Source organism: Dipodomys merriami, unplaced genomic scaffold (genome assembly GCF_024711535.1).
Source record: "Dipodomys merriami isolate MVZ:Mamm:240054 unplaced genomic scaffold, mDipMer1.0.p SCAF_183, whole genome shotgun sequence".
NCBI classification, from domain to species: domain Eukaryota; kingdom Metazoa; phylum Chordata; class Mammalia; order Rodentia; family Heteromyidae; genus Dipodomys; species Dipodomys merriami.
This window is the reverse complement of record NW_027203193.1, coordinates 1,005,597-1,032,366: the sequence shown is the minus strand read 5'-3', so window position 1 is coordinate 1,032,366 and position 26,770 is coordinate 1,005,597.

Here is a 26,770-nt window from a genome sequence, read left to right as displayed (position 1 = left end):
TGTTTAGATAAGTTTGCAGCTCGGGTAAAGTTATCATACTGAATGCTTGTCACACATAACCCCTCATACTTCCACTGACAGCCAAGCTGAGCAATTTGCCAAAGGGTGTCCACTTGTTCCTGGACGAGATCAATACTTTGGTTGACCACCATTAACCCTCCTCGCAATTGAGAATTAATGCCCCTCTGTAAATCCAGGGCACGGGCTACATTGGCAGAAAGATTATTTAAGGTTTGTGCCGTTTGTACCGTATGGCTCATTGCAACAGCTGCTGTGGCAACTCCTACAGCCGCCAAGGAAATAGCTGTAACTATAGCAGCAGAAATGCCAAAATCTCACTTTTGTCTAAACAAGGTCAACGCATTGGAAGCATTAACGGGCACAGGCACCTAGCGAGGCATACGGTTTATCACAGCATATTCATATTTAGAAGCATTCCAACATTGAGCATAGGAGCAAGATTTATCAGTACAATTAGCAGGATCTATGTTGCTAACAACAAAGACAAATGGGGGATACACACAAACTGGGGTAGGACCATATGTGATGTTATTATATGGCTTAACTCCGTCGTCATAACAGCCTGTATCGGTCCTCCACTTGAATGGTGTGGCTGCGCCTGCTGAGATTGCGGTTAATTTTTCCTGTGGGTCCCAGGAAGCCCATGGTTTGGAGGAACTCCACCCAAACTGGCTTAACCCGATCTTTCCCCCACCAATCATAACCAGGGGCTCCAAGTTCAGACAACTCCCATCCACTCCACACAACAACCAATTGTCAAAGGGGTTAGAAACATATGCCTGATTGGGATTTTGATCAGTATAATTTCGTCCCTTATATGTCTGATTAAACCCCGTGCTTATACCAGGGGAGAAGAAAAAGGTCTTGTCTTTAGTAACCCAAGTCCCAATACGGGACTGACAACCTGTCCAGGGCCAGGCATTTCCCGAATGTCGACCAGCACAGAAGGGAGCCCACTTTGGAAAGCTAGTCAGGTCGCCTTCCTCCCTCCTTGCTGGCCACCAGCCACTGACCCAGGAGGCATTGGCCTGATAACAAAGTGGCCCGCGAGGAATGTCAAACCAGCCTGCTGTCTGTGATGTAAGCAAAATGCATGAGGAATAAGAAGAAAGGGACGTATTTCGGACAAGTTGAAAGCACAGGCTTCCCTGCTAATCAAGAGACCTGTTGTCCCCCAGTGGGGCTTCCTCTGCATCTAGCAAAATATATGGGATATCCATGGTCCTGTTGGTCCCAAATAACCGTGGGAACAGTCTGGCATCATGTTTGACTGGCATCGGCCTCGGGAATACCGACAGGATTCCCCATCGAAGTTCCCCCTGGCTGGGCAGATCTTCACCATCAGTAATATTGTCACACTCAACACTTTCATGATCATCTTCCTCCTTGTCCTGGTTTTCTTTGACAGGTCTCGTTAGCCGACTTGGGACCCAATGTGGTGTTTCTTGATCCTGTGGAAAAACACAAACAACTCCTCTGGATCTCGTTATTAACGGATCCAGTCCATACCATTTATTATTAATAACATCCTTCCACATAACCATGTCTTTAGTATCCATGGAGTCTCTTGTCATATGCCGATCTGCGGCAGACTGATCATTGTCATTTAGAATTAAAAAATTAAGGGTAAAAAGTGCAAGAGAAAGCCTTTCCCTGGGGGACGCTGACTCAGCAATTCCCCCGTTTTGTTTTTGAAGCATTTCTTTTATGCTTCTATTAGCTCTTTCCACTATACCTTTCCTTGAGGATTGTAGGGCAATCTGGTGGTGTGGGCAACCTGCATTTGTGCGCAAAAGGCACGAAAACCATGGGAGGTATAAGAAGGGCCATTATCAGTCTTAAGTCTAAGGGGTTTTCCCCAAGCTGCCCAAGCTTCTAAGCAGTGTATTTTGACATGAGACACCTTTTCTCCTGCCAGAGGTGTGGCATGAATGACACCGGAAAAGGTATCGACAGACACATGTAAATATTTTAATTTACCAAATTCTGTTAAATGAGTCACATCCATTTGCCACAGGGCGTTTGGCCTCAACCCTCTGGGGTTGATCCCCACGTGGGGAGAGGGAAGAAAAGTAACACAAAATTTACATGTTTTAACAATATCTCTCGCCACATGTCTAGGTAAGTTATATCTTTTCCTAAGGGTATTAGCAGGTACATGATACAATTTATGAAAGTCCTTTGCCAATTCTATGGGATTAGCAGCAACCAGAGCCACAGCCCGAGTTGCCTGGTCCACCAGGGCATTACACCTTGCCATCGGGCCCGGCAGCATAGAGTGGGCGCGAATATGTCCAATATAAAAAGGGTGTTTTCTGTTTAAGATAAGGGATTGAATCTGTAACAAAACATTAGAAATTGTACTTGCCTGCTTAATTGTAGCAGCAACTTCAAGGGAAGCAACAGCATTTACAACATATAATGAATCAGAAAATAAATTAAAAGGTTGATCAAATCTTTTAAAAACTTCAAGCACAATTAAACTTTCAACAGCCTGTGGGACATTCGGCCAAAAATTAAAGACCACCGGCTGTTTGTGTCCTTGAACAAAAAAGGCACCTTGTGCAGATTTTGAACCATCCGTAAAGATGGTCGGGGCACCAACTAGGGGCTCCTTTGAAGTAACGACAGGAAAATACACTAAGTTTTTACTAACAATGGCAAGCAGGGGATGCTTAGGATAATGATTATCAATTACATTGGGAAACGAGCAAACAAGAATTGCCCACATATCCACTGTAGTGGCCAAAATCTCAACTTGTTCACGGGTATATGGAATGGTTAATTTATCTGGGATCTTTGCAAAGTGCATCAAACAATACTTTATGCCCAAAAGTGCTTGCTTAGCCACTAATTCAGGAAAATATTGAACTGTTCTTGCTCCCACAGAATTGCCATGAAGCCACCACAAGGGGCCATTTTGCCAAAGAACCTCCGTGGGATAATTTTTTGTTTTTAATATACATAAATCGATAGGTAATTTTAAATCAACCCGTGAAAGTTGAGCCCTAGACAAAGCTGCCTCAACCTTTTGTAGGGAATTTAGTGCTAAAGGTGTCAGGGACCTAGAGGAGGTGACATCAGGGTCACCCTCCAAAATGGCAAACAAAGGTAACAACTCTGACTGAGGGAGATTAAGAAACCCCCTTATCCAATTAATATCTCCGGCCAATTGTTGAAAATCATTAAGTGTTCTAAGATGACCAGTTCGAATGGAAAGTTTTTGTGGTTTAATCTCAGTAGGAGAAACAATGGTTCTCAGAAATTGAACAACACTAGTCTGTTGAACCTTTTCAAGGGCAATAATCAATCCTTTATCAGCTAAGGTCTCCGTTATCCGCCCAAACACTTTATGAAGAGTCTCTACCGAGGGAGCAGCCAACAAGATATCATCCATATAATGGATAATCCGTACTTTTGGAAAATTTTTCCTAACAGGGGTCAATACAGCTCCCACGAACAATTGACAAATTGTTGGACTATTAGCCATCCCTTGGGGGAGAACTTTCCACTGATAGCGAGCATCCGGGGTTTCATGATTAACAGAGGGCAAAGTAAAGGCAAAGCGCTCCCTATCCTTTTCATAAAGAGGTATGGAAAAAAAGCAATCCTTAATATCTAAAGCTAAAATGGGCCACTCTCGAGGTAACGCAGAGAGCAATGGAAGTCCCCTTTGGATGGGCCCCATAATTTGCATCTGGGCATTTACTGCTCTAAGGTCATGTAATAATCTCCATTTTCCGGAGGCCTTTTTGATCACAAAAATTGGGGTATTCCAAGATGACACTGAAAGCTCAACATGCCCCAGCTGTAGCTGTTCCTGAACAAGAGTTTGAGTTGCTTCCAATTTTTCTTGAGAGAGGGGCCACTGGGGAACCCACACCGCCCTCTGTGTTAACCAAGGTATGGGCACCGCACCTTCAGTGGAAGCCTTGTTTTCAGAGGCCCCTACGAAAAACCCAAACCCTTTCTATCCTGTTTAGAAAGTGGCTCTATCGGCTCCTTGCGTCCTTGGAGACATTGACCAAGCCCCAAGGCCGGAACAAATCCTTGCTGTCTCATTATATTCTGATTGGCCTCAGAATAATCATTGGTTAAAGTTAACTTCAGCTGTTGCTTCACGTCTCTTCCCCAAAGATTGACAGGGACGTCTACCACAAATGGCTGCATTTTTCCAACCTGGCCTTCGTCCGTTCTCCAAGTCAATTCTTTTGCACTTAACTGTGGGGCATCAGCATAGCCCAGCCCTTGCAAGGTCTGGGAGGATTTCTGAGTTGGCCATTGCTTTGGCCACTCCCTTCTTTGGATGATGCTTCTATCTGCCCCTGTATTCACCAGTCCCTCAAATCTTCTCCCTTCCACTTGGAGAGTTGGCATGGGTCTTTGGTCTAGAGTTATGGACAGGCATGTAAGGTCGACTCCTGTGGAGCCTAGCCCTTTATCTCCTCTCTTTATCTCCTTAGCAGGGAAGTTGCCATGAAGAGAAGGCAAAAGCAGGAGCTGTGCGATTCTAACCCCGGGAGAAATGGACACCACTCCATGGGGGACATGGCAGAGGACCTTGATAGTCCCCGTATAGTCAGGGTCAATCACTCCCGGGAAAATTATTAATCCTCTCATTGTGGAGGAGGAGCGTCCTAAAACTATTCCTACAGTGCCTTCATCTAAGGGTCCTGTCATGTCCGTCTCCACAATCTGGACTCCCATCTGCTGTGTTAATACCAGTCCGGAGGTGCCACAGAGGTCCAACCCTGCGGTGCCTGAGGTTGCTCTTTTTGGCTGGGGGGTTGTTGTGGGTGCTGTCCGGGAGCCGGAGTCTGAAATGCCCCATAAATTTTCGGGCCCTGGGGACGAGGGCCCTTCTTCCCCTTTTTTGGCTCTGGTTCCGAATCAGTGTTTGGAATAATTTGAGGGATAAGATGTCCATTGATGTCTCTAACTGACCTGCATTCGTTGGCCCAATGCTTCCCCTTTTTACGAGGACACACCCCTGGAGTCCTTGGCGGCCTGGGCGTGTTTCGCACAGGACCACCATTTTGTGGGCACTGCCGTTTAAAATGTCCCAACTGACCACACCGAAAACATCATTTTCCTTTATTATCTTTTGCGGCCCTGGCAGCTGACAAGATAGCAGCTGCCAGCCCCGCATTGGTCAGGGGGCCCCCCACTTCTCTGCAGGTCCTTAACCAAGCTTCTAGGCTTTGAGTTCTTACTGGGGTAATTGCCCTCTGACATTCCTTGGTGCTTTGTTCAAAAATGATTTGTTGTACAAATGGCATGGCTGTTTCCAGATTTCCTAACACCCACTCAGCTGTCTCTAGCATACGGGCAACAAAATCAGAAAATGGCTCATCAGGGGCCTGAGTGATTTTTGTTAGATTGCCGGCCGTCTCTCCCTTATTTGGGAGGGCTCGCCAGGGTTTGTAAAAAAGAGTATTCACTTGTCGATACACTTCAAAGGGATATCCTGTTTGATCTACAGCAAAGGGTCCCTGCCCGAGAAGCATATCTATGGTCCAGTCCGGGTGCCCGTCATGGACATTTTGTCTGTATTGGGCTTGAGCCTTGTCCTGAACAATAGACCGGAAATCAAGGAATTGCCCATGATTAAGACAGGTACGGGCTACCTCAAACCAGTCCGTGGGCGTCATAGCATTAACGGTCAGTCTTCGGAGCAGGGCAGTGGTATAATTAGCCGTCACTCCATAAGTCCGGACTGCCTCAACTAAATCCTTAAGCTGGGAGTAGGAAACTGGCTCAAAACTCCTCTCATTAGTAATTGGATTTTCAAAAACCGGAAAGGCGGCTGCCAGCCGCGACCATGTGCTTCCTGTTATAAAGTGACTCCTCCCTGCCAGCGGGTATGGTGGGGGGGGGGCTGACGGGCGAAAGCCAGCTCCGTTTCCTCTTCCTGGCTGCTGCGGTACTCCCACCCCTAGGGGACGCCACCCCCCATATCTGTTTGCCTCATACTCAGCCTCAGCCTTTTCTAAGTCCTCACATTAAGCTGGATCGAGCTGCTCTCCCTCCTCCTCTAACATTTCCTCCTCAGAGTCACCCACAGGGTCACTGTTTTCTTGGTCCTGCCCTTCCACATGTAGGGCTGAGAACCGGTTTGAAAATTCCTCCAAAGAAGGATACAGAGGTCCCCTCGAGACCTCTTTGCGGTCGTCCCTAAGACACTTTTCCTTTTCCTTTTCCTTTTGTGAGGGCTGCAGTCCCTCCTGTTTTAACTCTTTAGGATCCTTTTGTCTTTTTTCCTTTTTCCTTTTTGGCCTATTTTCCTCCCCTTTACTTGATGCTGACTCCGATACACTATCCTGATGCTGCATTAATGCCTTGCATCCCTCCTGAATTAAATCGGACCCTCCCTCCTTGAGGCAGGCGCGCACCATCCGCCAAAGGGGGAGGGTTGCACCAGTTACTTAACCCTCCTCCTGGGCCCTAGTCAGGTCCTTACCCAACTTGTCCCAGCAAGGAAGAGTGAGGTCCCCGGAAACCGCGAACCAGGGCACATATTCATGGAAATCGCCCAGAACCCTTTTAACGGTGCCTTTGGACACTCTTAGCCCTCACTGCCTTAACAAAGTCTGTAAGGGAGTGTAAAAATCCGCTGGTCCACAAACGGTCCCCTGACTATTGCCCATGGTGCGCCCCTTAAGGAGTGAGGCTATTAAGAGCGGCACACCTTCCCAGGCTCCCCACAACGTAGGCAAGCACAGAGAACCACCAGAAAGACAAACCACAAGGGAAGAAGCAACGCAAGCAACCAGTAATCTATAGTAAACAACATACTGGGGTATACTTACCGACGTCTCCTCTCCGTGTGTTGAGTTCTGGCTCCTGTTCAGCCTCTCGCGTGGGTCCCAGGTTTCGGCACCACTTGCGGCGAACGCCTTCTCAACCAGCGAGGAAGAACGACCACCACACCAGGAGTCTTCTCAGATCACACATTACTGGAGAGCCTTCTTACATGTAGGAGAGCTTGAGCGCGAGAGAGAGCGCACAAAAAAATGGCCGCTTATATAGGGAATAGGGACACGTGTCATTCTACTATTGGTCGTCTGCCTTTCACCATCACCAAGTGCCACGGGATTGGCTGGGGACTCTACATGGCTCGCGCATGCGCAAAGCCCAGGACCCACCATCCCGCCAAGCACTGCCTAATATGGAGTTGTTTACCTCAAAGCTGCAAAGGAGTGGGCAGAGTCTAATTGCGTTTGCCCGGCTCCCCGCACTCCATGCATCATTGAAACATTGGATGTATATTCACATCTGTGAGTGGACTGCCTCATGCATTGAGCGTAGTTATCCTCTGTATTTGGTATGCTATTCATGGATGTATTATGTATGTTCTTGAGTATATATGACAGGTGTAACTGGGCTGACATGGATGACAACTTTTTCCCATGGCCACAGGGTGGCCCATGCATTCTCCATTCTAGCTGAAACCCAGGACTCACACAAGAAAACAGGTGCAACATCTGGCTTCTGACTGGATGAGTATTTTGGCACTGCTGGGATCTGAACTAAGCACATAGCAGGCCCAGTCGGCGAATGGGTCCACATAAGCACACCAGCCTGTGAGCTATAAGGAGCTAGGCCATTCCCAGGACCTGAGATCGAGTCCCAGGGGTAAGGCAGGGGGAGCACAATAGTCATCCATTCATAAGCTGAAGGTAGTAAGCAAATAAGTACATATAGAGTAGGAGAGATGGTGACCTGTGATGGAATCCAATCTACCCTGTGACTACCGATTCTTGGATCTTCCCCAATGCCTCCATTTAATGATTGTGATGATTATGGTCATGCTTCATCAACTCTTCACTAAAAATCATTGATACCCCATGAGTCTTGACTATCATTTCCTACTCGAATCCTCAGGAACTACTCATGCAAGCCGTATTTCACGGCTCTTCCTCGGTCCAGAATTGAGTATCTCAGGAACTCCTGCCATTCCTTCAATGTAGGATAGCTGACCAAGATTTGACCTCGGGGCCTCTGTTGCCCGATCGTCCTATGGTTCCCCCGACAGCCAGCAGACTTGCAGCCACACCAGGTCACCTTCAATCTGTAGTCCACGGGATTGGGTCTCACCATGGTCGATATTCAAATGAAAATAAACCGAAAAGTGCCAGGTGGAACTTCCCGCTGCTTTTTTCTCCTCTGGTTTTTTATTTTTTGCTACAAATTTTGGCCTAGGATCTGAGGATGGGCTGTGGGTCAAGAGGCTGCAGACTAGGATGATCAGACCTGAGGCAGAGTTGCCACAACTTGAGTTCAAGCCCCAGGTCTGGCAAAAAAATATTGAAAAATTGAAAAATTATGAATGAAGCACCCTAGCTCAGAATTCGTGCCATTTTACTGCCAGAGCTTGGATGTAAAATCAGGTCTAGGTAACTCTGTTACACTGTGGGGGAAGGAGAAGCTCACTATCGTTGAAGACTACAAGGTCAGGCCTGGTACCAGGGCCTGAATTGAAGCTCCAGCTCAGGCAAAAATCATATGCCCACCTATGTTACACATAGGATCTCTATTTACATACATGTGTGGAATGCATCATGTTTTCAGTGTAGTTGTTCTTTTTATTGTTTGTCTTAGTCAGGGATGCATTTTGTATTTTATTGAGTATGATGACAGATATAACTGTGCTGACTTGGATGGCAACCTATTCCCATTTCTAGAGTTTCCTACACCTTCTTCATCCTAGCAGAGACTCAGGACATTCTGGGGACAGGAAAACAGGTGGATCAATGGGCTTATCACATCAGGATTCATGTTTGGGCAGTGTTGGGATTTGAACTGAGAGCCTAGCAGGCCCAATTGGCAAAAGAGTCAAGGTCAAGACACCGGCCTGTGAGCAACTAAGGAGCTAAGTCATTCTCAGGACCTGAGGTTGTGCCCCAGTGAGGGCCAAGATAGGCATAAATTCATAATTGAATCATAGGATATGGATTGACATATATGTGTGGATAGCATCTTCCGTTTGGTGCAATCCTTCTCCTTATTTTGTGTCTAATACATGGAGGTATTGTTTATTTTACTGAGTATGGTGACAGGTATAATTCTGCTGACATGGATGATGACCTGTTCCCATGGTTATAGTTTTGCCTATGCATTCATTCTCCATCCGAGCTGAGACTCAGGACTTCCATAGGAGAGGAAAACAGGTGTAAAGTGCGGCTTCTGATATCAGGATGAATCTTTTGTCAGGCCTGGGATTTGAACTCAGATATGGGTAACCCCGTTGCACTGTGGGGGAAGGGGAAGCTCATCATCCCTGAAGACTAGGACGTCAGACCTGTTCCTGGGCCTGATCTGAAGCCCCAGCAGTGGACAAAATAACAAGCTTACCTTTTTTAAACACAGGATCTCTATTTACATACAGGTGTGGTATGCATCTTACTTTTGTTGTAATTATATTTTAATTTTGAGTCTTATTCATGGATGTATTGTGTATTTTATTGAGTATGGTGGCAGGTATATCTGTGTTGCCATGGATGACAACATATTCCAATGGCTATAGAGTTGCCTATATAGCATTCTCCATCCTCGATGAGGCCCAGGGTTTCACAGGACAGGAAAACAGCTGTAAGGATTGGTTTCTCACATCAGGATGAACCTTTTGGCATTGCTGGGAGTTGAACTCTGGGCCTAGCAGGCCCAACTTTCTAAAGGGTCCATATGAGCACAACAGCTTTTGAGCTACTAAAGATCTAGGCCCTACCCAGGACCTGAGATTGAGCTCCGGGGTGGGGTTTGTGAGCCATATTCATCCCTTCAAAAGCTGAAGCTAGTATGCTAATAAGTACCTATTTGTATAGAGAAGATGTGGCAAGCTATGTTGGAATCCTATCTACCATGTGACTACCAATTCTTGGATCTTTCCCAATTCCTCGATTTACCGATTGTAATTATTATTGTCACATTTCGTGAAAATCTTAATTAAAAATAATTGTTGTGCCAGAGGTCTTGCCTATCATTTCCTATGTGAATCATGCATGAACTTCTCAACTCTTCCCTAGGCCTGATTTCAAGCACCAGCCCACAAAATATATCATTTATAGACATTTTAAATATGTGATTTATATTTACATCTATATATTCAGTCTGTATCATGTTTGTTGGAGTGATTCATTATATATTATTACTGATTGATTGAATTAACATTTATTTTATGGACTGTGAGTGCACCTATATCATTTATTACATTTCTTCCAATCTATTCCATAGCATGTAGTTTTGCACACATATTATGTACATCATACCTGACACCCAGCATTTGCACAGAAATGGAAAACAGGTGTCTCACTTGGAATCTTACTCCGAGATGAAATTTTTGGCACCTGAACTGAGGGCCTAGAAGTCCCAATTCATGAATTGGTGAGTGTCAGCATGGCGTCTCTAGCCCATTCAGCTGCCAAGTGGATCCCAGGATCTGGGATGGAGCCACAGGTTTGGCCAAAATAGCAGTACCTTTCTATTCAGACGATGGTATACAGATAAATATATATTTAGATATTTTGATACTGTCAATGATGTCTATGTAGAATTAAATGACATATACTACGTTCGTACAGATTCTCAGGTCTTTACTGAATAGTATTCTTTTAATGCATAATAAAGTATGCATGAAAATCAATCTATGTTCTGTGATTATTGGGTCTAAATTTATACTATACTGATTGATGAACTACTCATCCAACCATGACATTGATCACATTTCTCTGACGTTCCTATGGACAAGCAATAGTTTCCTAGGCTCTCCAGCCCTTTGTAAGTAGCATGACTGGGATTCAAACTCAGGGCTTAGGTGTCCAGGTTGGCCTATGGCTTCGCTGACAGCCCGTCAGCCTTCAGCAATGTCAGGTGACCTACAAGTTGCAGCAGTGTTTTTTGGACCCGGGATCGTCACCATGCAAGGAAGGAAAACCAAGAAACTGCCATCCGTAGGTGGTTCCTGGCTTCTTTTTGCTGCCGTTTTCATTTTGTTTTCCTGTCAGCCCCTGAGTCCTAGGATCCCAGGATGGGCTGTGGGTCCAGAGGCTGCACCATCCCAGCCTAGGTTGATGTTAGCTGAGGCAGAGTTGCCACGATATGAGTTCAAGCCCCATGCTGGGCAAAAAAAAACATTAAAAATAAATAAATAATTTAAAAATATTAAAAATAGCCTGGCACTGGCTATGGTTCACGCCTGTAATCTTAGCTACTCAGGATGCTGAGATCTGAACATCACAGTTCAAAGCCAGCCAGGGCAGGAAAGACTGTGAGACACTTATCTCCAACAAACCACTAGAAAACCAGAAGTGGTGCTGTGGCTTAAGCATTATAGCGCTCATCTTGAGCTGAAGAGCACAAGGAGAGCTCCCAAGGCCAGGCCAGAATTCAAGTCCCATGATATATATATATATATACACACACACACACACATATATATATATACATACATATATACATACATACATACATACATACATACATACATACATACATACATACATACATACATACATACATACTTACATACAATACTAATGAAGCTCCCTGGCTTGGAATTCATGCCTTTTTTTCTGCCAGGCCTGGGAATTGAACTCAGAGTCTGGGTAACACTAATTCACTAGGGGGATGGGGAAACTCATTCTCTTAGAAGACAAACAATTCAGGCCTGTTCCCTAGGCCTGAATTCAATCCCCAGCCCTGTTAATGCAATATTCATTCACATTTGAAATAATGATTAATATCTACATACTTATGTTTATTGCAATTTGCTTTGAGTGTATTTATTTTATTTTCTGTATTATTCATTCATTATTTTATTGACTATTATAACACTTATAACATGTATTAAATTGATTACATCTTATGAGAACTATACAGATTTGCATATGTATTATATATCTTACTTCAGACCCAGGACATTCATTGAAATTCTATAGTAGATCATTCCATGCTTAGAAAAACAGAAAGAACACATCAACCAAATTAATTTATCCCTACACACCCCAGTGGCTCACATCTGTAATCCCAGCTACTCAGGAGGTGAGAACTGGAAGATGAAGTTTCAAAGCCAATCCAGGCAGCAAAGCCTGAGATATATCACCTCCAATTAACTGGCAAAAAGCCAGTCAACAGGTATTGCTGAAGTGTTAGAAAATCAGCTCCGAACAACCAAGCAAAGAAAGAGCAAGCTGAGTTCAATTGCAGGGAGAGGGGGGTAGGGGAATAAAGGGGAGAGAAATCCTCCAAAATCAGAGAACAAAACAACAATACACAAATCCCACCTAATTTGTGGCACCAAAAAACTGAAAAAAAATCAAGCTTGTGCATTTGTATAATTTTACATGAGCACATATATTCTTAGGTACACTCCAAAGCTATGTTTTTAATAATATGTGTGTATATAAATTAATAATGTATATATATATAAATAAACTAAGAAACCAGCCAAAGAAAAAATACTTCTGAATTAGTGCCTTAACTATGGCATTATAAATTATTTGTAAAAAAAAACTTTGTTCGAGGTTTCTTTCTTTAGAATCAATCTTAAAATAATTGTTCATGAACCAGGCATCATTGGCTCACACGAATAATCCTAGTTACTCTGGAGGCTGAGATCTGAGGATGTCGGTTCAAGGCAAGTCCGGGCAGGAAAGTCCGGGAGACTCTTACTTCCAATAAACCACTAGAAAACCATAAGTGGCGATGTGGCTCAAGCTGTAGAGTGCTTGCAAATAGCTGAAGAGTGCAGGGATAATGCCCAATCCCAGAGTACAAGTCCCACCACAGACCAAAAAAAAGGAAGGAAATAAGTTTGTTCAGACAAAATTCTAAAATTCTGAGCTTTAGGAAACTTTTCTTCCAGGGTCTTATGCTCTTTAGGCAACTACTCCACTACTGAGCTACATCTTAGTACCAATATTTTTGTTTTTCATTTTACAATCCAGTTTAGTCCCAAAATGCTTACAAGTACCTTCTGTCCTCACAGAAGTGAGTGTTTATTCAGAAACTCAACCTTTGGTGGTATGAGGACTCCCCTAGTCTATTTCGTGGTAGGCACTGAGGAAAACTCACAGCACACAATTGCAGACATTTTATAATTACAAGAATAACTCTAAATAGAAATAACATCAACTGCCAGGCACGGGTGGCTCATGCCTATAATCCTAGCTATGTAGGAGGCTGAGATTTGAGGAAGGCGACTCAAGGCCAGCCAGGGAAGAAAGTCTGTGGGACTCTTATCTTCAATAAACCTCTAGAAAACTGGAAGTGGTGCTGTGGCTTAAGTGCTTCAGCGTTTCCCTTGAACTGAAGAGCACAGGGACAGCACCGAAGCCCAGAGTTCAAGCCCCACGACCAACAAAAAAAAAAAAAAAGAAGGAAGAAAAAATAAGAAATAACATCAACTGTCCCAACCTTCTAGGGAGAAATAATATCCTCATTTTCATTCTCACTCTTCATGGCAGATGGTCAAAAACACCAATGTGCTATGCTGAAATGTAAAAGTTTAAACCCCTTTTTTGAAAAACTCTCATGTTATAAAATCAAAATGTTTCAAATAAAGGCAAAGTGAACTATAAAATAATATTAAAAAAGCTAATGAAACTCCTTGGCTTGGAATGTGCGATTTTTTGTAGGCAAGGCCTGGGATTCAAACTTAGAAACTGGTTAACTGTGTTGCACTGTGGGGGAAGGGGAAGGTCACTATGCTTGAAGACCAGAAATTCAGGCCTGTTCCCTAGGCCTGAATTCATGCCCCAGTCATACTCCTTATATATATTTTAAAGATAGGATTGAACTTCCATATAGATATTCAGTCTATATCATGTTTAGTGTGGTTATTCATTGTATTTGCTGTTTTATTCATTTATTTACCATTTATTTTACCGACAGTGAGGACACCTAAACATGTATGACATTGTTTACATGCTATCACATTGCATCTAGATTTGTAGACTTGTTCTTCATCATACCTGACACCCAGCACTCTCCCAGAAAAGGAAAACAGGTGTCACACTTGGCTTCTTACTCGAGGATGAAATTCTTGGCAGGTGCTGAGATCAAGCCCCAGAGGTGGCCAAAATAGCCATACATGGATAGGCAGGTGGTAGTATGCCAATAAATGCATATTAGTAGAGAGTGCCAGAGCCGTGCATCTAGTATTCAATGATATCTATTATGTCCCTACGAAGTCTTAGGCATTTAGGCAGCCTAGATATTATAGAGAAAGAACATACAACCATCCAAGAAAAGTCCAAGAAATATGATAGATCTATTCAACACTTGGAAGACACCATAAGAAGGACTAAGGTGTAGAGGAGCACCTAGAAACCGAAGTTAATGGTCTAGGAAATTTGTTTAACAGGATCTTAACAGAAAACTACCCAAACATGGAAAAAGATAGGCGTATTCAGATACAAGAAGCTTTTAGAACTTCAAATAGACCAGACCAGAACAGGACAACCCAGCATCACATTATAATCCTCACAGGATCAATTCAGACCAAGGAAAAGAACCTTAAAGCTGTCAAGGAGAAAAGATCAATCACCTATAAAGGGAAACCAGTTAGAATCACCCCAGATTTCTCAGGAGTGACAATCAAAGCAAGAAGAGCCTGAAATGATGTATGCCATGCTGTAAAGACAAACAACAATCACCCAGGAAAACTGTACTCAGCTAAACTCTCCTTCATAAAGGAAGGTCAAACAAAAAGCTTCCACAGCAAAGTAAAATTGAAACAATACATCTCCACCAAACCAGCCCTACAAATGATTCTTAAAGATGTCCTACACATAGAAAACCAACAAGACCACAAAAAAGTCCAAGAAAGAGCAGCCAAACTGAGAATCCAAGAACCATAGAAAGAACCCAGTTGCCACAGCCCCCAAGATGAAGAAAATGGCAGGAACTCCCAAATACTTGTCAGTTCTATCTCTCAACATTAACAGACTTACCTCTCCAATTAATTGACATAGACTGTCTAGATGGATTAAAAAGCAAGATCCTTCTATCTGCTGCCTTCAGTAGTCACATTTTGCCCATAAAAACAAACACATTTTCAATATGAATGGCTGGAGCAAAATCTACCAAGCAAACGGCCCCCCTAAACAGGCATGAGTTGCAATCCTAATATCAGGTAAAATAGACTTCAATTGAAAATTAGTGTGAAGAGATAAAGAAGGTTGCTACATACTAATTAATGTATCTCTCCTTCAGGAGGATATTACACTTCTAAATATCTATTCACAAAACAACGGAGCACGAAAATTTATCCAAGAAACCCAACTTTCCCTCAAATCCCACATAGATCCGAAGACATTAATTGTGGGAGACTTTAACACACCACTATCCCCGTTAGATAGATCAACTTGGCAAAAACACAACAAAGAACCTGCATATCTAAACAACGGCATAGATCAACAAGATTTTAAAGACATCTACAGAAGATTTCACCCAGCAGCATCAGAATAGACATTTTTCTCAGCAGCATATGGAACATTTTCAAAAATAGACCACATTTTAGGCAACAAAGCAAACTTGTCCAAATTCAGATATATTGAAATTATACCTTGCATTCTCTCAGACCACAAAGGATTAAAAGTAGGACTAAGCACAAAAAGCCACTAAAGAAAGTCCTGTAACACATGGAGGTTGAACAAAACACTGCTGAATCATGAGTGGGTCATGGAAGAAATTAGAAATGAAATTCAAATTTCATGGTATTCAACAAAAATGAGCACATAAATTACCAACTCCTCTGGGACACAGCAAAGTCAATACTCAGAGGCAAGTTTATACTCTGAGTTCCTACATCAACTTATTGGAGAGATCTGAAACCAACAATTTAATGACACATCTGAGCCTCCTTGAAAAAGAGCAGCAGGATAAACCCCAACCCAATGAGCAGAAAGAAAGAATTAAAATTAAATCAGAATTAAATGAATTAGAATACAAAAAAGCCATAGAAATAATCAGCAAAACAAAGAGTTTGTTCTTCGAAAAAAAATAACAAAATTGACAGACCAATATCAAATCTTATCAGAAAAATAAAAGAACACACCCAAATAAATAAACTCAGAGATGAGAATGGAAACATCACCAGAGAAACAACAAAGATTCTGAACATTATAAGGAAATACTACTCAATAATTTATACTAATAAGATTGAAAAATTGGCAGAAAAGGACCTTTTCCTAACAAATACTGACATTCGAAAACTAAACCAAGATGAGTTAAATCACCTTAACAGGCCCATATCAAGCATTGAAATATAAACAGTAATAAGAGATCTCTCATCTAAGAAAAGCCCAGGTCCAGATGGTTTCAAAGTGTAATTTTACAAGGTCTTCAAAGCAGATCTCACACTAATACCCCTCCAACTCTTCAATGAAATTGAAAGAGAAAATTCACTACGGAACTCATTCTATGAAGCCATCATAACCCTCATCCCCAAACCAGGCAGGTTCTTCTCAAAGAAAGAGAACCATAGACCCATTACTTGGATGAACATTCATGAAAAACTTCTCAACAAAATTTTGGCCAATTGAGTTCAACAATTCATCAAAAAAAAAAATCATACACAACGATCAAACAGGATTCATTTCAGGGATGCAAAGCTGGTTCAATATACAAAAATCAATTAGTATAATTCATCATATCAACAGTATCAGGGATAAGAACCACATGGTTATCTCAATAGATGCAGAAAAAGCATTTGACAAGATCCAACACACCTTTATGATGATGGTTCTGGAAAAATTAGAAATCCATGGAACATTCCTCAATACAGTAAAGACTGTATATGACAAACCAACTGCCAGCATTCCATTTAATGGTGAAAAACTAAAGCTATTTCCTCTTAATTCAGGAACGAGACAAGGACATCTACTATCTCCAATTCTCTTCAATCTAGTATTAGAATGCTTAGCTACAAATAAGATTAGATGAAAACATAAAGGGGATCCCAATAGGGAAATAAGAAGTAAAACTCTCCCTCTTTGCAGATGACATGATTTTGTATTTAAAGAATCCCACAGACCCCACTCCCAAATTACTCAAGCTGATTCAAAACTTTGGCAAAGTAGCAGGGTATAAAATTAACACTCAAAAATCAATGGCCTTTCTGTATGCCAACAATAAAAAAAGTGAGGCTGAAATTCGGACAGCAACTCCATTCGTAATAGCCCCACAAAAAATAAAATACATAGGAATGAACTTAACCAAAGAAGTGAAGGACATCTATGATGAAAACTTTGAAAACCTGAAAAAGGAAATCAAAACAGAACTTAGAAAGTGGCAAAACCTCCCATGCTCCTGGTTTGGAAAGACTAACTTCGTGAAAATGGCCATTCTTCCGAAGGCTATCTCCAAATTCAATGCAATACCTATTAATATTCCACCCTCATTCTTCAAAGGAATTAGAAGAGGAAATCCAAAAATACATATGGTACAGTAAAAGACCCCGAATAGCAAAAACAATCCTCAACAGAAAGAACAGGGCTGGAGGAATATCAATACCAAATTTCACACACTACTACAAAGCCATAGTAATCAAAACAGCATTGTACTGGCACAAGAACAGACCTCAGGACCAATGGAACAGAATTAAAAACCCAGAAATGAACACACAGACCTATAGCCAACTAATCTTCGATAACGGAGCTCAAAAAATAGAATGGAAGAAAGACAACCTCTTTAATATATGGTGCTGACAAAATTGGTTAACTACTTGTACAAAATGAAAGCTAGATTCTTATATATCATTCTGCACCAGAATCAACTCCAAATGGATCAAAGACCTGAGAGTCAAAGCAGACAATCTGAAAACATTACAGGATGGAATAGGAGAAACCCTAGGTCTCCTTGGCACAGGGTGAAATTTTTTTAATAGAGACCAAGAAACACAATAAATCAAAGAAAGGTTGAACAAATGGGATTGCACAAAATTGCAGAGTGTCTGCATGGCCAAGCACATAGCTAGCAAGATCAATAGAGAGCCCACAGATTGGCAGAAGAACTTCACTAGCCATACAATGGACAAGGGCCTCATATCTAAAATATACCCTGGAACTCAAAAAATTAAATCCCCCAATAACAAATCTCCAAAGAAACAACTGCCCAATAAATTAGTGGGCTAAATACTTTCAGAGAAACTTCTCTCAAGAGGAAAGAAGAATTGCCAATAGACACAAGAAGAAATGCTCAAACTCTCTAGCCATAAAAAATTGCAAATCAAAACAACATAGAGATACAAACTCACCCCAGTTAGAATGGCAATAATCAAGAACTCTAATAACAACAGATGCTTGAGGGGATGCGGAGAGAAGTGAACTTTACTACATTGTTGGTGGGAGTGTAAAATTGTTCAATCACTTTGGAAAGCAATATGGATGTTCCTCAAAAGACTCCACATAGAGTTCCCGTATTTCCCAGCAATCCCACTTTTGGGCATTTACCCAAATGATCACAAACAAGACCACACTAAAGCTACCAGCACTACTTTGTTTATTATTGCAGCATTATTTACCATAAGTAAGATATGGAACCAACCCAGATGCCTCTCAGTAGTTGAATGGATCAAGAAAATGTGGTATATATACACAATGGAATTCTATGCCTCCATCAGAAGTAATGACATTGCTACATTTGTTAGGAAATGGAAAGACTTGGAAAAAATTATATTAAGTGTACTTATTAGATTGGTAGTTAAATAAATGATATTATTTTTAGTATTAACTTTAATGCAATTTCAGGGAACTCTCCTGTCTCTGACCTCCTAACACTTGTATTTTGGGATTTGTATCTGGACATCAAGGATTTAGCAGGACTCAAAATAAACCAAGATCTTGCGCATGTAGTTTTAACTCCTTTGTGTGGTATTCTCACAATTAAGAAAAAATAAGCCAAAAGTATTTGAATTCTACTATTAATGTTTAATGGTAGATATCTACTTATCTTTCTCTTAAGTGTGTTGGAGAAACCAAAGCTGAAATTAACTTGGACTTTTGTGGTGGATGTAAAGGTCTTAAATACCATCTCTGGTAGAAGGTATCATTAAATTTCAATTAGCCATCAGAGGCTCAAGCCTGTAATCCTAGCTACTCAAGAGGCTGAGATCTGAGGATCATTATTCAAAGCTAGCTCAGATAGGAAAATTCATGAGACTCTTACTCCAATTGATTGCCAAAAAGACTAGAGGTGGAGTGCTAGCCTTGAGGGACTAAGCCCAGCTTCTGAGTTCAAGCCTAGATACTGACCATCAATTAACAAATTCAGAGGTTCCACTGTGAGTGCTATATTCTTTTAGAGACTGAAGTATTTTTTTTTCCGCATAGGCTTTCAAACATCAGTATCTCTAATGGAGAATAATTCTAGATCCTTCTTTTCCACTTGAATAATTGTTGTTCTCCAAGAGTAGAGTGACCAAGAGGCTTGCAGATTAAGAGCTCAGACATTAAATTGGCTAAAAAGAGATCAAATTGAAATTTATTCTTTGGTTGCAAATACCACATTCTTGGTATGTGTTTGCTAGCCTTGCCTGGCACTTCAACTGAGGGCTTGGGTGCTGTTCCTGAGATTTTGTGTTCAAGACTATTGCTCTACCACTTGAACCACAACTCTACTTTGGGCTTATTGGTGGTTAATTGGAGATAAAATTCTCACAGACATTCTGGACCTGGGTGGCTTCAAACTAGAATGCTGAGTAGCCAGGATTACAGGTATATGCCACCATCATCTGTCTCAAATACCACATATAATGTTAAAAGTCAAGGATATCTGTTAACGTCTATCTCTGACAGATGTGCAATGTTTTACTCCTCACTGAATGAATGTTCCTTTGAACAGTATTGCATCAAATGGAGTTGACTCAAGTTAGGTCTTGAACACCAACAATCTGGTTTGGTGGAAATGGCCTTGTTTTTCTACACTCTATTTGGCCATAGGTGTGAATTGTAGAAAAAAAGACAATTCAGTAAAAACAAATTCAAATAGTCTCAGACACTTACACAAGTTCTGGACATCACTTCCTCATGGGCTGCTGTTGTGCAGGCCCAATATTTAATCTGAAGAGAAATTTGGAATTACAAAAGTTAAAACTCAAAGTCTAGTAACTTCTAAAAGGCCCGTGTAACTCCTTGGTCCTCATACCTGATACTGTGACTTAGTAGGAAAGGCAAAATGCAGATTTCTAGCTATTGCAGACTTCTCCCTTAGTGAACAATAAGTTACCACCTTCAGTCATGGTTGCAGCACAGACTTGGCTCAGGTCTGTGAACCTGAGTGTAGACGTTTGAATCTCCATAGTTTGAATGGAAATTTAACCTCTTACAAAGATAGCAGTTTGAGCGACTTGGATAGCTGTGGGCAAGTCTCTTTTTAATAGCCTGAACTTTGTGCACATTTGGTTTAGATGCAGGGTTACAAAGCTAAATAGTTGCAGTAGTCACCCCAAGGTAGAGCAAGAGAGACAGAGTAGAGGGACAGTGATCAAGCTCACGCCATCTGCCATTTTATGCTGCTTTAATTGACATGTTCTTCATGTATTTTAGTAATTCAAGAATAAAAATTAACATTACATATAGATTTTTAATTGCATCTTTGTTTCTAACAAAAATTAAAAGTAAAAATGAATTTAAATAGAAAGGCAGTATGGTAAGAGCAGGGAAAAGGAATGGAGCAATGATCATGGACAGCTCCTGAAGTCCAGTCCGGAGGTTTTATTTACCAACATTGGGGAATAAAATGAAACTATGTAACAAGACAGGCCTGCCTCTTTTTCTCAGCAACAAGGCAGCTCTGTCTGCTTTCCTTAGCAACACAACAGCCCTGCCTGTCTTCCCTCATTTATGCCAGAGTCAAAGGGGTCAATAGACCATGACTAAGGGAGGAAATTAGAGCTGTCATTGAAAGATGAAAAAGAACAAGCCCTGGATATGTCTGGAAACCTATAAAGCATTTGAAGCCTTAAACACTTAGGCCTGAGACGAGTCTTTCACAGAAACTAAATATTCAGAGAGAAAGCCAAGATGTGCTCTGAGGTCTGTAGATAACCTTACTCAGAGAACAACAAATTTAAAGGGTTAAAAGGACATATCTAAAACCACCTTTCTAGCAAATATACTTCCTCCAAATGTAAGAGATGAGCTAAGTACCTACCGATGGTCAGGCCTATAATCCTAACTCAGGAAGGTGAATTGTGATGGTGGTGGCTCAAAGACACCCTGGAACTTGTCCCCTCAGGAGGAACTTGTAGGACACAGCTGTCCTTGAGAAGGGCGGAGTCCTTTTGTGCAGTGCTATTGCTGGAAAAAGACATTGGATAAGGTGGCCATCAAGAATGGAGGCTATTAGCTAGTGTCTCCAGAGAAGAAATTTATAAGATTCAGTAGTCCTCCAGAAAATCAGAGGATTTTAACCACTGTCCTAGTGGTTTCAGATAGAAATGCCACGAGAACAACAAGAGAAACCTCATGGATTCCTTAGCAACAGTCTTTGAGGTCTAAGAGCTAGAGTGTCAATGCTGGCAGGCTGTGATTGGTCCACTATTTCTCTGACCTCACTGTACCAGACTCTGATTGGTCCATTTCTTCTATGACATCACTATGCCTGGTTGTGATTGCTCCATTGTGTGAGGTCATGAAAGATATATAGGAAGCCACTGTGCTCCAACCTATATCAGTTAACAGAGCTTGGAGCTCTTGCTTGATGACCCGCTGCACTGAATCAAAGTTAAATGATTTTTTGTTAGTGGGGACGGGCTGTTATTTGGATTTAGTTATTTCTTTTTACTCTTTCTGGGTTTTCCTTTACTTTATTTAATTTATTTAGGTAGACTTGCTACCTGCCATTGTAGCAGAACGATGGAAGTACAGAAAGAATCACTCTCAAGCTCCTTGAAGGAGGAGATCATCAAACAATACCAGAAGAAAGAGCTCTTTGACACAGGTACCTATGGAAAAGTGAAGCTGACCCATTCCCACCTCACAGACAAGGACGTGGCATTTAAAATACTCTGGAAGTGAGAGTCCTCATCATTGGATAAAGAAAATGTGGACATTTTAAGAAGATATGGCACAAACACATCGGCAGGTTGTACCAGGTAAAGGAGAAGGAAGAGAATGTGTATCTCATCATGGAACTGGCCACTAGGGGATACTTCCTGTGGTGGATCTGAAAATTCTGCTGCCTATATGAGGATGAAACCAGGAGGCTTGTCACACATGTAAGTGCTGTTCACTACTTACAACAAAACAAAATCATACACGAAGACCTTAACTCCAACAATATTCTTTTGGACACCAAAGACAATATCAAGGTCAGTGGATTTGGTCTGAGCATCTGGCTCACCAGGGGCAGTTGCTAATAAATGTATGTGGTGCTGTGCTATTCCATCCCCCTGAAATGTTCTTGGAAGAAATGATGGCCTGGTGCAGATGTCTCAAACCTGTAATCCTAGGTATTTAGGAGACCGAGATCTGAGGATCATGGTTCAAAGCCAGGCCAGGCTGGCTCTACCCTCTGAGCAGACTCAAACTGATACCAAAGACTAATTTGAATAGGAAATGGCAGAGGATAGAGGTGGCTAGCAAAATAGCTACCATTCTTCTCAGAACAAGCTGCTAAATGTGGGCCCAGATGAATAAGTTTATAAAATGAGGTGTGCATAAATTATAACTCATCCACAAAAGGCTGCAATTAATATATGTCTGTCATGGATGGACACAAAATAATCAATTTATGTAAAATATATTGACTAAAGAATTTCTTAAGGTAAATAGGGAAGATTAAAAGTTTCTGGGGCTGGGCAGGGTGGCTCACACCTGTAATCCCAAATACTCAGGAGGCTGAGATCTGAGGATCACAGTTGAAAGCCAGCCCGGGCAGGAAATTCTGTGAGACTATTATCTCCAATAAAACACTAGAAAACCGGAAGTGGTCCTGTAGCTCCAGCGGTAGAGAACTTGCCTTGAGCTGAAGAGCACAGAGACAGTGCCCAATTCAAAGGTCAAGCCCCATGACCGACCAAAAACCAAACAAAACAAAAGTTTCTGGTGCAGGTCATTGTGTGGATTCCATCAGTATTGAAAGGAAAGTTCACAAGCAGAGGTAATGGTTAAAAAGTAGAGTGCATATAATTAATGTCACTGAATTTTATACCTAGCAAACATGAGGCCCTGTGTTCAATCCCCTGCACTTCCAAAAAAATGCTAAATCTTCCTTCTGTTACCTACATTAAGTGGTAGGTGCTCTTCTACTGTTATGATAGTATTGCTCAGAGGTTCTCTGGTGGATGTTTTTTCATGCTTTAACCCATAATCCATTATTTAAATATTGATGTTGAGCTTTAAAATGTAATTTGTGTATTAAAAAAAAGAGCAAAGCCTGTATTTCTAACTCAAGAGTCTAAAGCAGGAAGATCCCTATTCAATCAAGGCTGCATAGAGAGGTCCTACATAAATCCCCATGCTAGTGCTGAAACTGGAGGGACAATTGTTTATAAGCAATTACAAGTGAGAGATACGTTTCTGATCATATTAGATTTTGGTCATGACAGTTTGGATTTAATATTTACATGAATTTTAAAATTTTTCTTTTTCCCCTTACTCTCAGTATGTCATTTTGAAACATTGTAGTATGTTCTTGTTTGCTGAACTTAAAAAAAAAAGTTTTCCTTTGTGTCATATTAAACATGATATTTTCTGTATTACAATTTATTATTTATTTTTGAAATTTTTATGTTTTTTTCTCCATCTAGGGACTGGCCACTGTCTCAGAGATTTTGCTCAGTTCTGCCAATTGAGCCACAGCTCAACTTCCAGCTGCTTTCTTTTTGAAGAGTCTCATGCGAACCCCAATACTACTAAGGAGGCTGAAATCTGAGGGTCTTGGTTTGAAGCCATTCTGAACAGCAAAGTCTGAGGGTTTTTTTAAATTGTTATTTTGCCATTGGTTGTGGGCCTGAAAACTAGGCTTTGGCGCTGTCCAACAGCATTCCAGCTGAAGGTTAGTGCTCTATCAATTTTGCTGCAGCAACATTTTCAGCTTTTCCTGCTTATGTGGTTCTGAAGAATCAAACCCAGGTCCTCATGCATGCAAGGCTAGCACCCTACCACTGAGCCAACTTCCCAGATGAAGTCTGAGATTCTTATCTCCAATTAATCACCAAAAAGCTGGGGATTGTCATACTCTAGACTTGAGTAAAACAGGGCAAGTTCAACACCTAGTACTGGAAATTACATACACAAGTCTCATGGACTTTCCTGTTAATAATGGCTTTGAAATGCAGCCTAGGTAGCTAGAATCTACAGGCATGAGCAACCAGCCTCTGACATTTTAATAATTTTACTCAGCTGTTTCTTGCCTTCAACCTCAATGCTTTTTAATTGCGGTCAGTAGACCTGATCTCTGGGCCTTATTGCTGTTTCTTAACTATTTTTAAGGAGCGTGGAGTTGAACCCTCGGCCTGAGTACTGTCTTTGAACTCTTCAGCTTAAGGCGAATGCTCTACTATTTCAGCCACAGCAGCACTTCAGGTTTTCTGGTGATTAATTGGAGATAAGACCTCATTAACTTTCCTTCCCAGGTTGGTTTTGAACCATGATTTTCATATCTCAAACTCCTGAATATCTAGGATTATAGGCTAGAGTCTCAGCACCCTTGTGTTTATTAGCTTTTTGACTCAAGGATTATGTTTTACAATTCAACCATAGCTCCACTTCTAGCTTTTTGCTGGCTTATTGAACGTAAGATTTTAATGTACTTTTCTGGGTCGTCTGACTTCAAACCATGATCCTCAGACTTCAGCTTCCTGAAGTGCTCCAATTATACACATGAACCACAAACCGAAAAAACATTTGAATACATATCTTAGGGTTCATTTCCCTAACATCACCTTATCTGACCTTTTCTGCTTGACTCAGTACACCATGGAATTCTATGCCTCCATCAGAAAGAATGACATTGCCCCATTTGTTAGGAAATGGAAAGACTTGAAAAACAATTATATTCAGTGAAGTAAGCCAGGACTAAAGAAACATAGGTTACATGGATTCCTGGAATTTCTTGACTGGGTTTGCCTTTACACTCGATCTTATATTTTAGCTTCTTGCTTTTCTAGAATTACAGACATGAGCCAACAGTCCAAGGTTCTCTACTTCCAATCATTTATTTCTCTTATTGTGATCCTGAGGCTGGATCTCTGAGCCAGGGCACTGTTTATCATAGGTTTTTTTCCTCAGGGCTGGTACTTTCCAAATACAACCACATCCTCATTTCTGGATTTTTTTGCTGATTAGTTGGAGACTTAGGCACTTCCCTGCCCAGGTTGGCTACGAACAACAACCTTTAGATTTCAGCCTTCTGAATCACTAGGACTAAACACATCAAGCAAAAATTCAGGGATAATTTTTAAACTTTAATTGGATTTTCTCCCACCTTTTTTTTCTTTTTTGTTCCTAGCCTTGAGGCTTGAAATCAGGGCTTGGGCACTGTTCTTGAGCTTCTTTTACTGAAGTTGAGGACTCTATTACTTGAGCCACAGTGCCGTTTCCAGGCTTTTCTATTTATGAGGTACTGAGGAAACAGACCCAGGAATTCAAACATGCTAGGCAAGCACGCTATCACTAAGCTATATTCTCTGCCATACTTACACCTTTTTATTTGTATTTTTATTTCCTTGTATATGCTGGTCCTGGGTCCACAAATCAGCCCAGGTGCTATCCCCGAGGTGTTTACTCAAGACTAGCAAATTAACAAATGAGCCACCGCACAACTTGTGGCTATTTGTTGATATTGTTAGGTTTTAAATAGCTACTTAGAGTTGAATATATGAATTCTCCTATCTGGTCTGGCTTTCAACTGTGATCCTCAGATTTGAGCCTCCTGAGTAGCTACCATCACAGGTGTGTGCCCACTACGCTTGGCTCGTTTTAAACTCTAAAATTGACTCTTTCTTCTCCCACCCTCCTCCACATTTATTTTATTCTTTGTATGTATGTTGGCCCTGAAGTTAATATCAAGGTCTGGGTGCTGTTTCAGAAATTATTTTCTCATTTCTGCCATTGGAGCCACAGCTCAATCGCCAGGTTATATTTGTCTTCCTTTTGGAGATTAGTCTCATGTAAAGCCCAGCAAGACTCAGGAGGCTGAAATCTGAGTATCATAGTTTGAAGCCAGCCTGAGCAGGAAAGTTCATGAGATTGTTTTCATCAACTGCCAAGATGCTGGGAGTGGTAGAGCTCATACATAAATTCAACCCCTAGGTTGACAAACAGAAAAAACAAAGCCCCATGCCTTTCCTGTTTGGACTGACCTTTAAATACTATCTTCAAACTTCAGCCTCCTGAAAACTAAAATTATAAGCATGAACCACCAGCGACAGGCTTATTTTTTAAATCTCAAATGGTCATTTCTTCTCTTCTTTCAGTTTTGTTTTTGGTCGACTTTGGGCTGAATTCTGGACCAGGAAACTACTTCCAGCGTTTCACCGAATTTCAGTACTTTACAACTACTATCACACCTTCATTTCCAGCTTTTGCTGGGTAGTTGAAGATAAGAATTTCAATCACTTTCCTAGCCAGGCTGGCTTTGAGTTGTGATCCTCATATTTCAACTTCCTCAGTATACACAAATAAACCAACAACCCATGGCTCATTTTGAAATGATAATTTTCTCTCTCTCTCATCTTTCATAATTTGTGCTCTTTTTTCTTTGTTTTTGTATGTTTTTGTGCTGGGACCTCAGCACCAGGGTC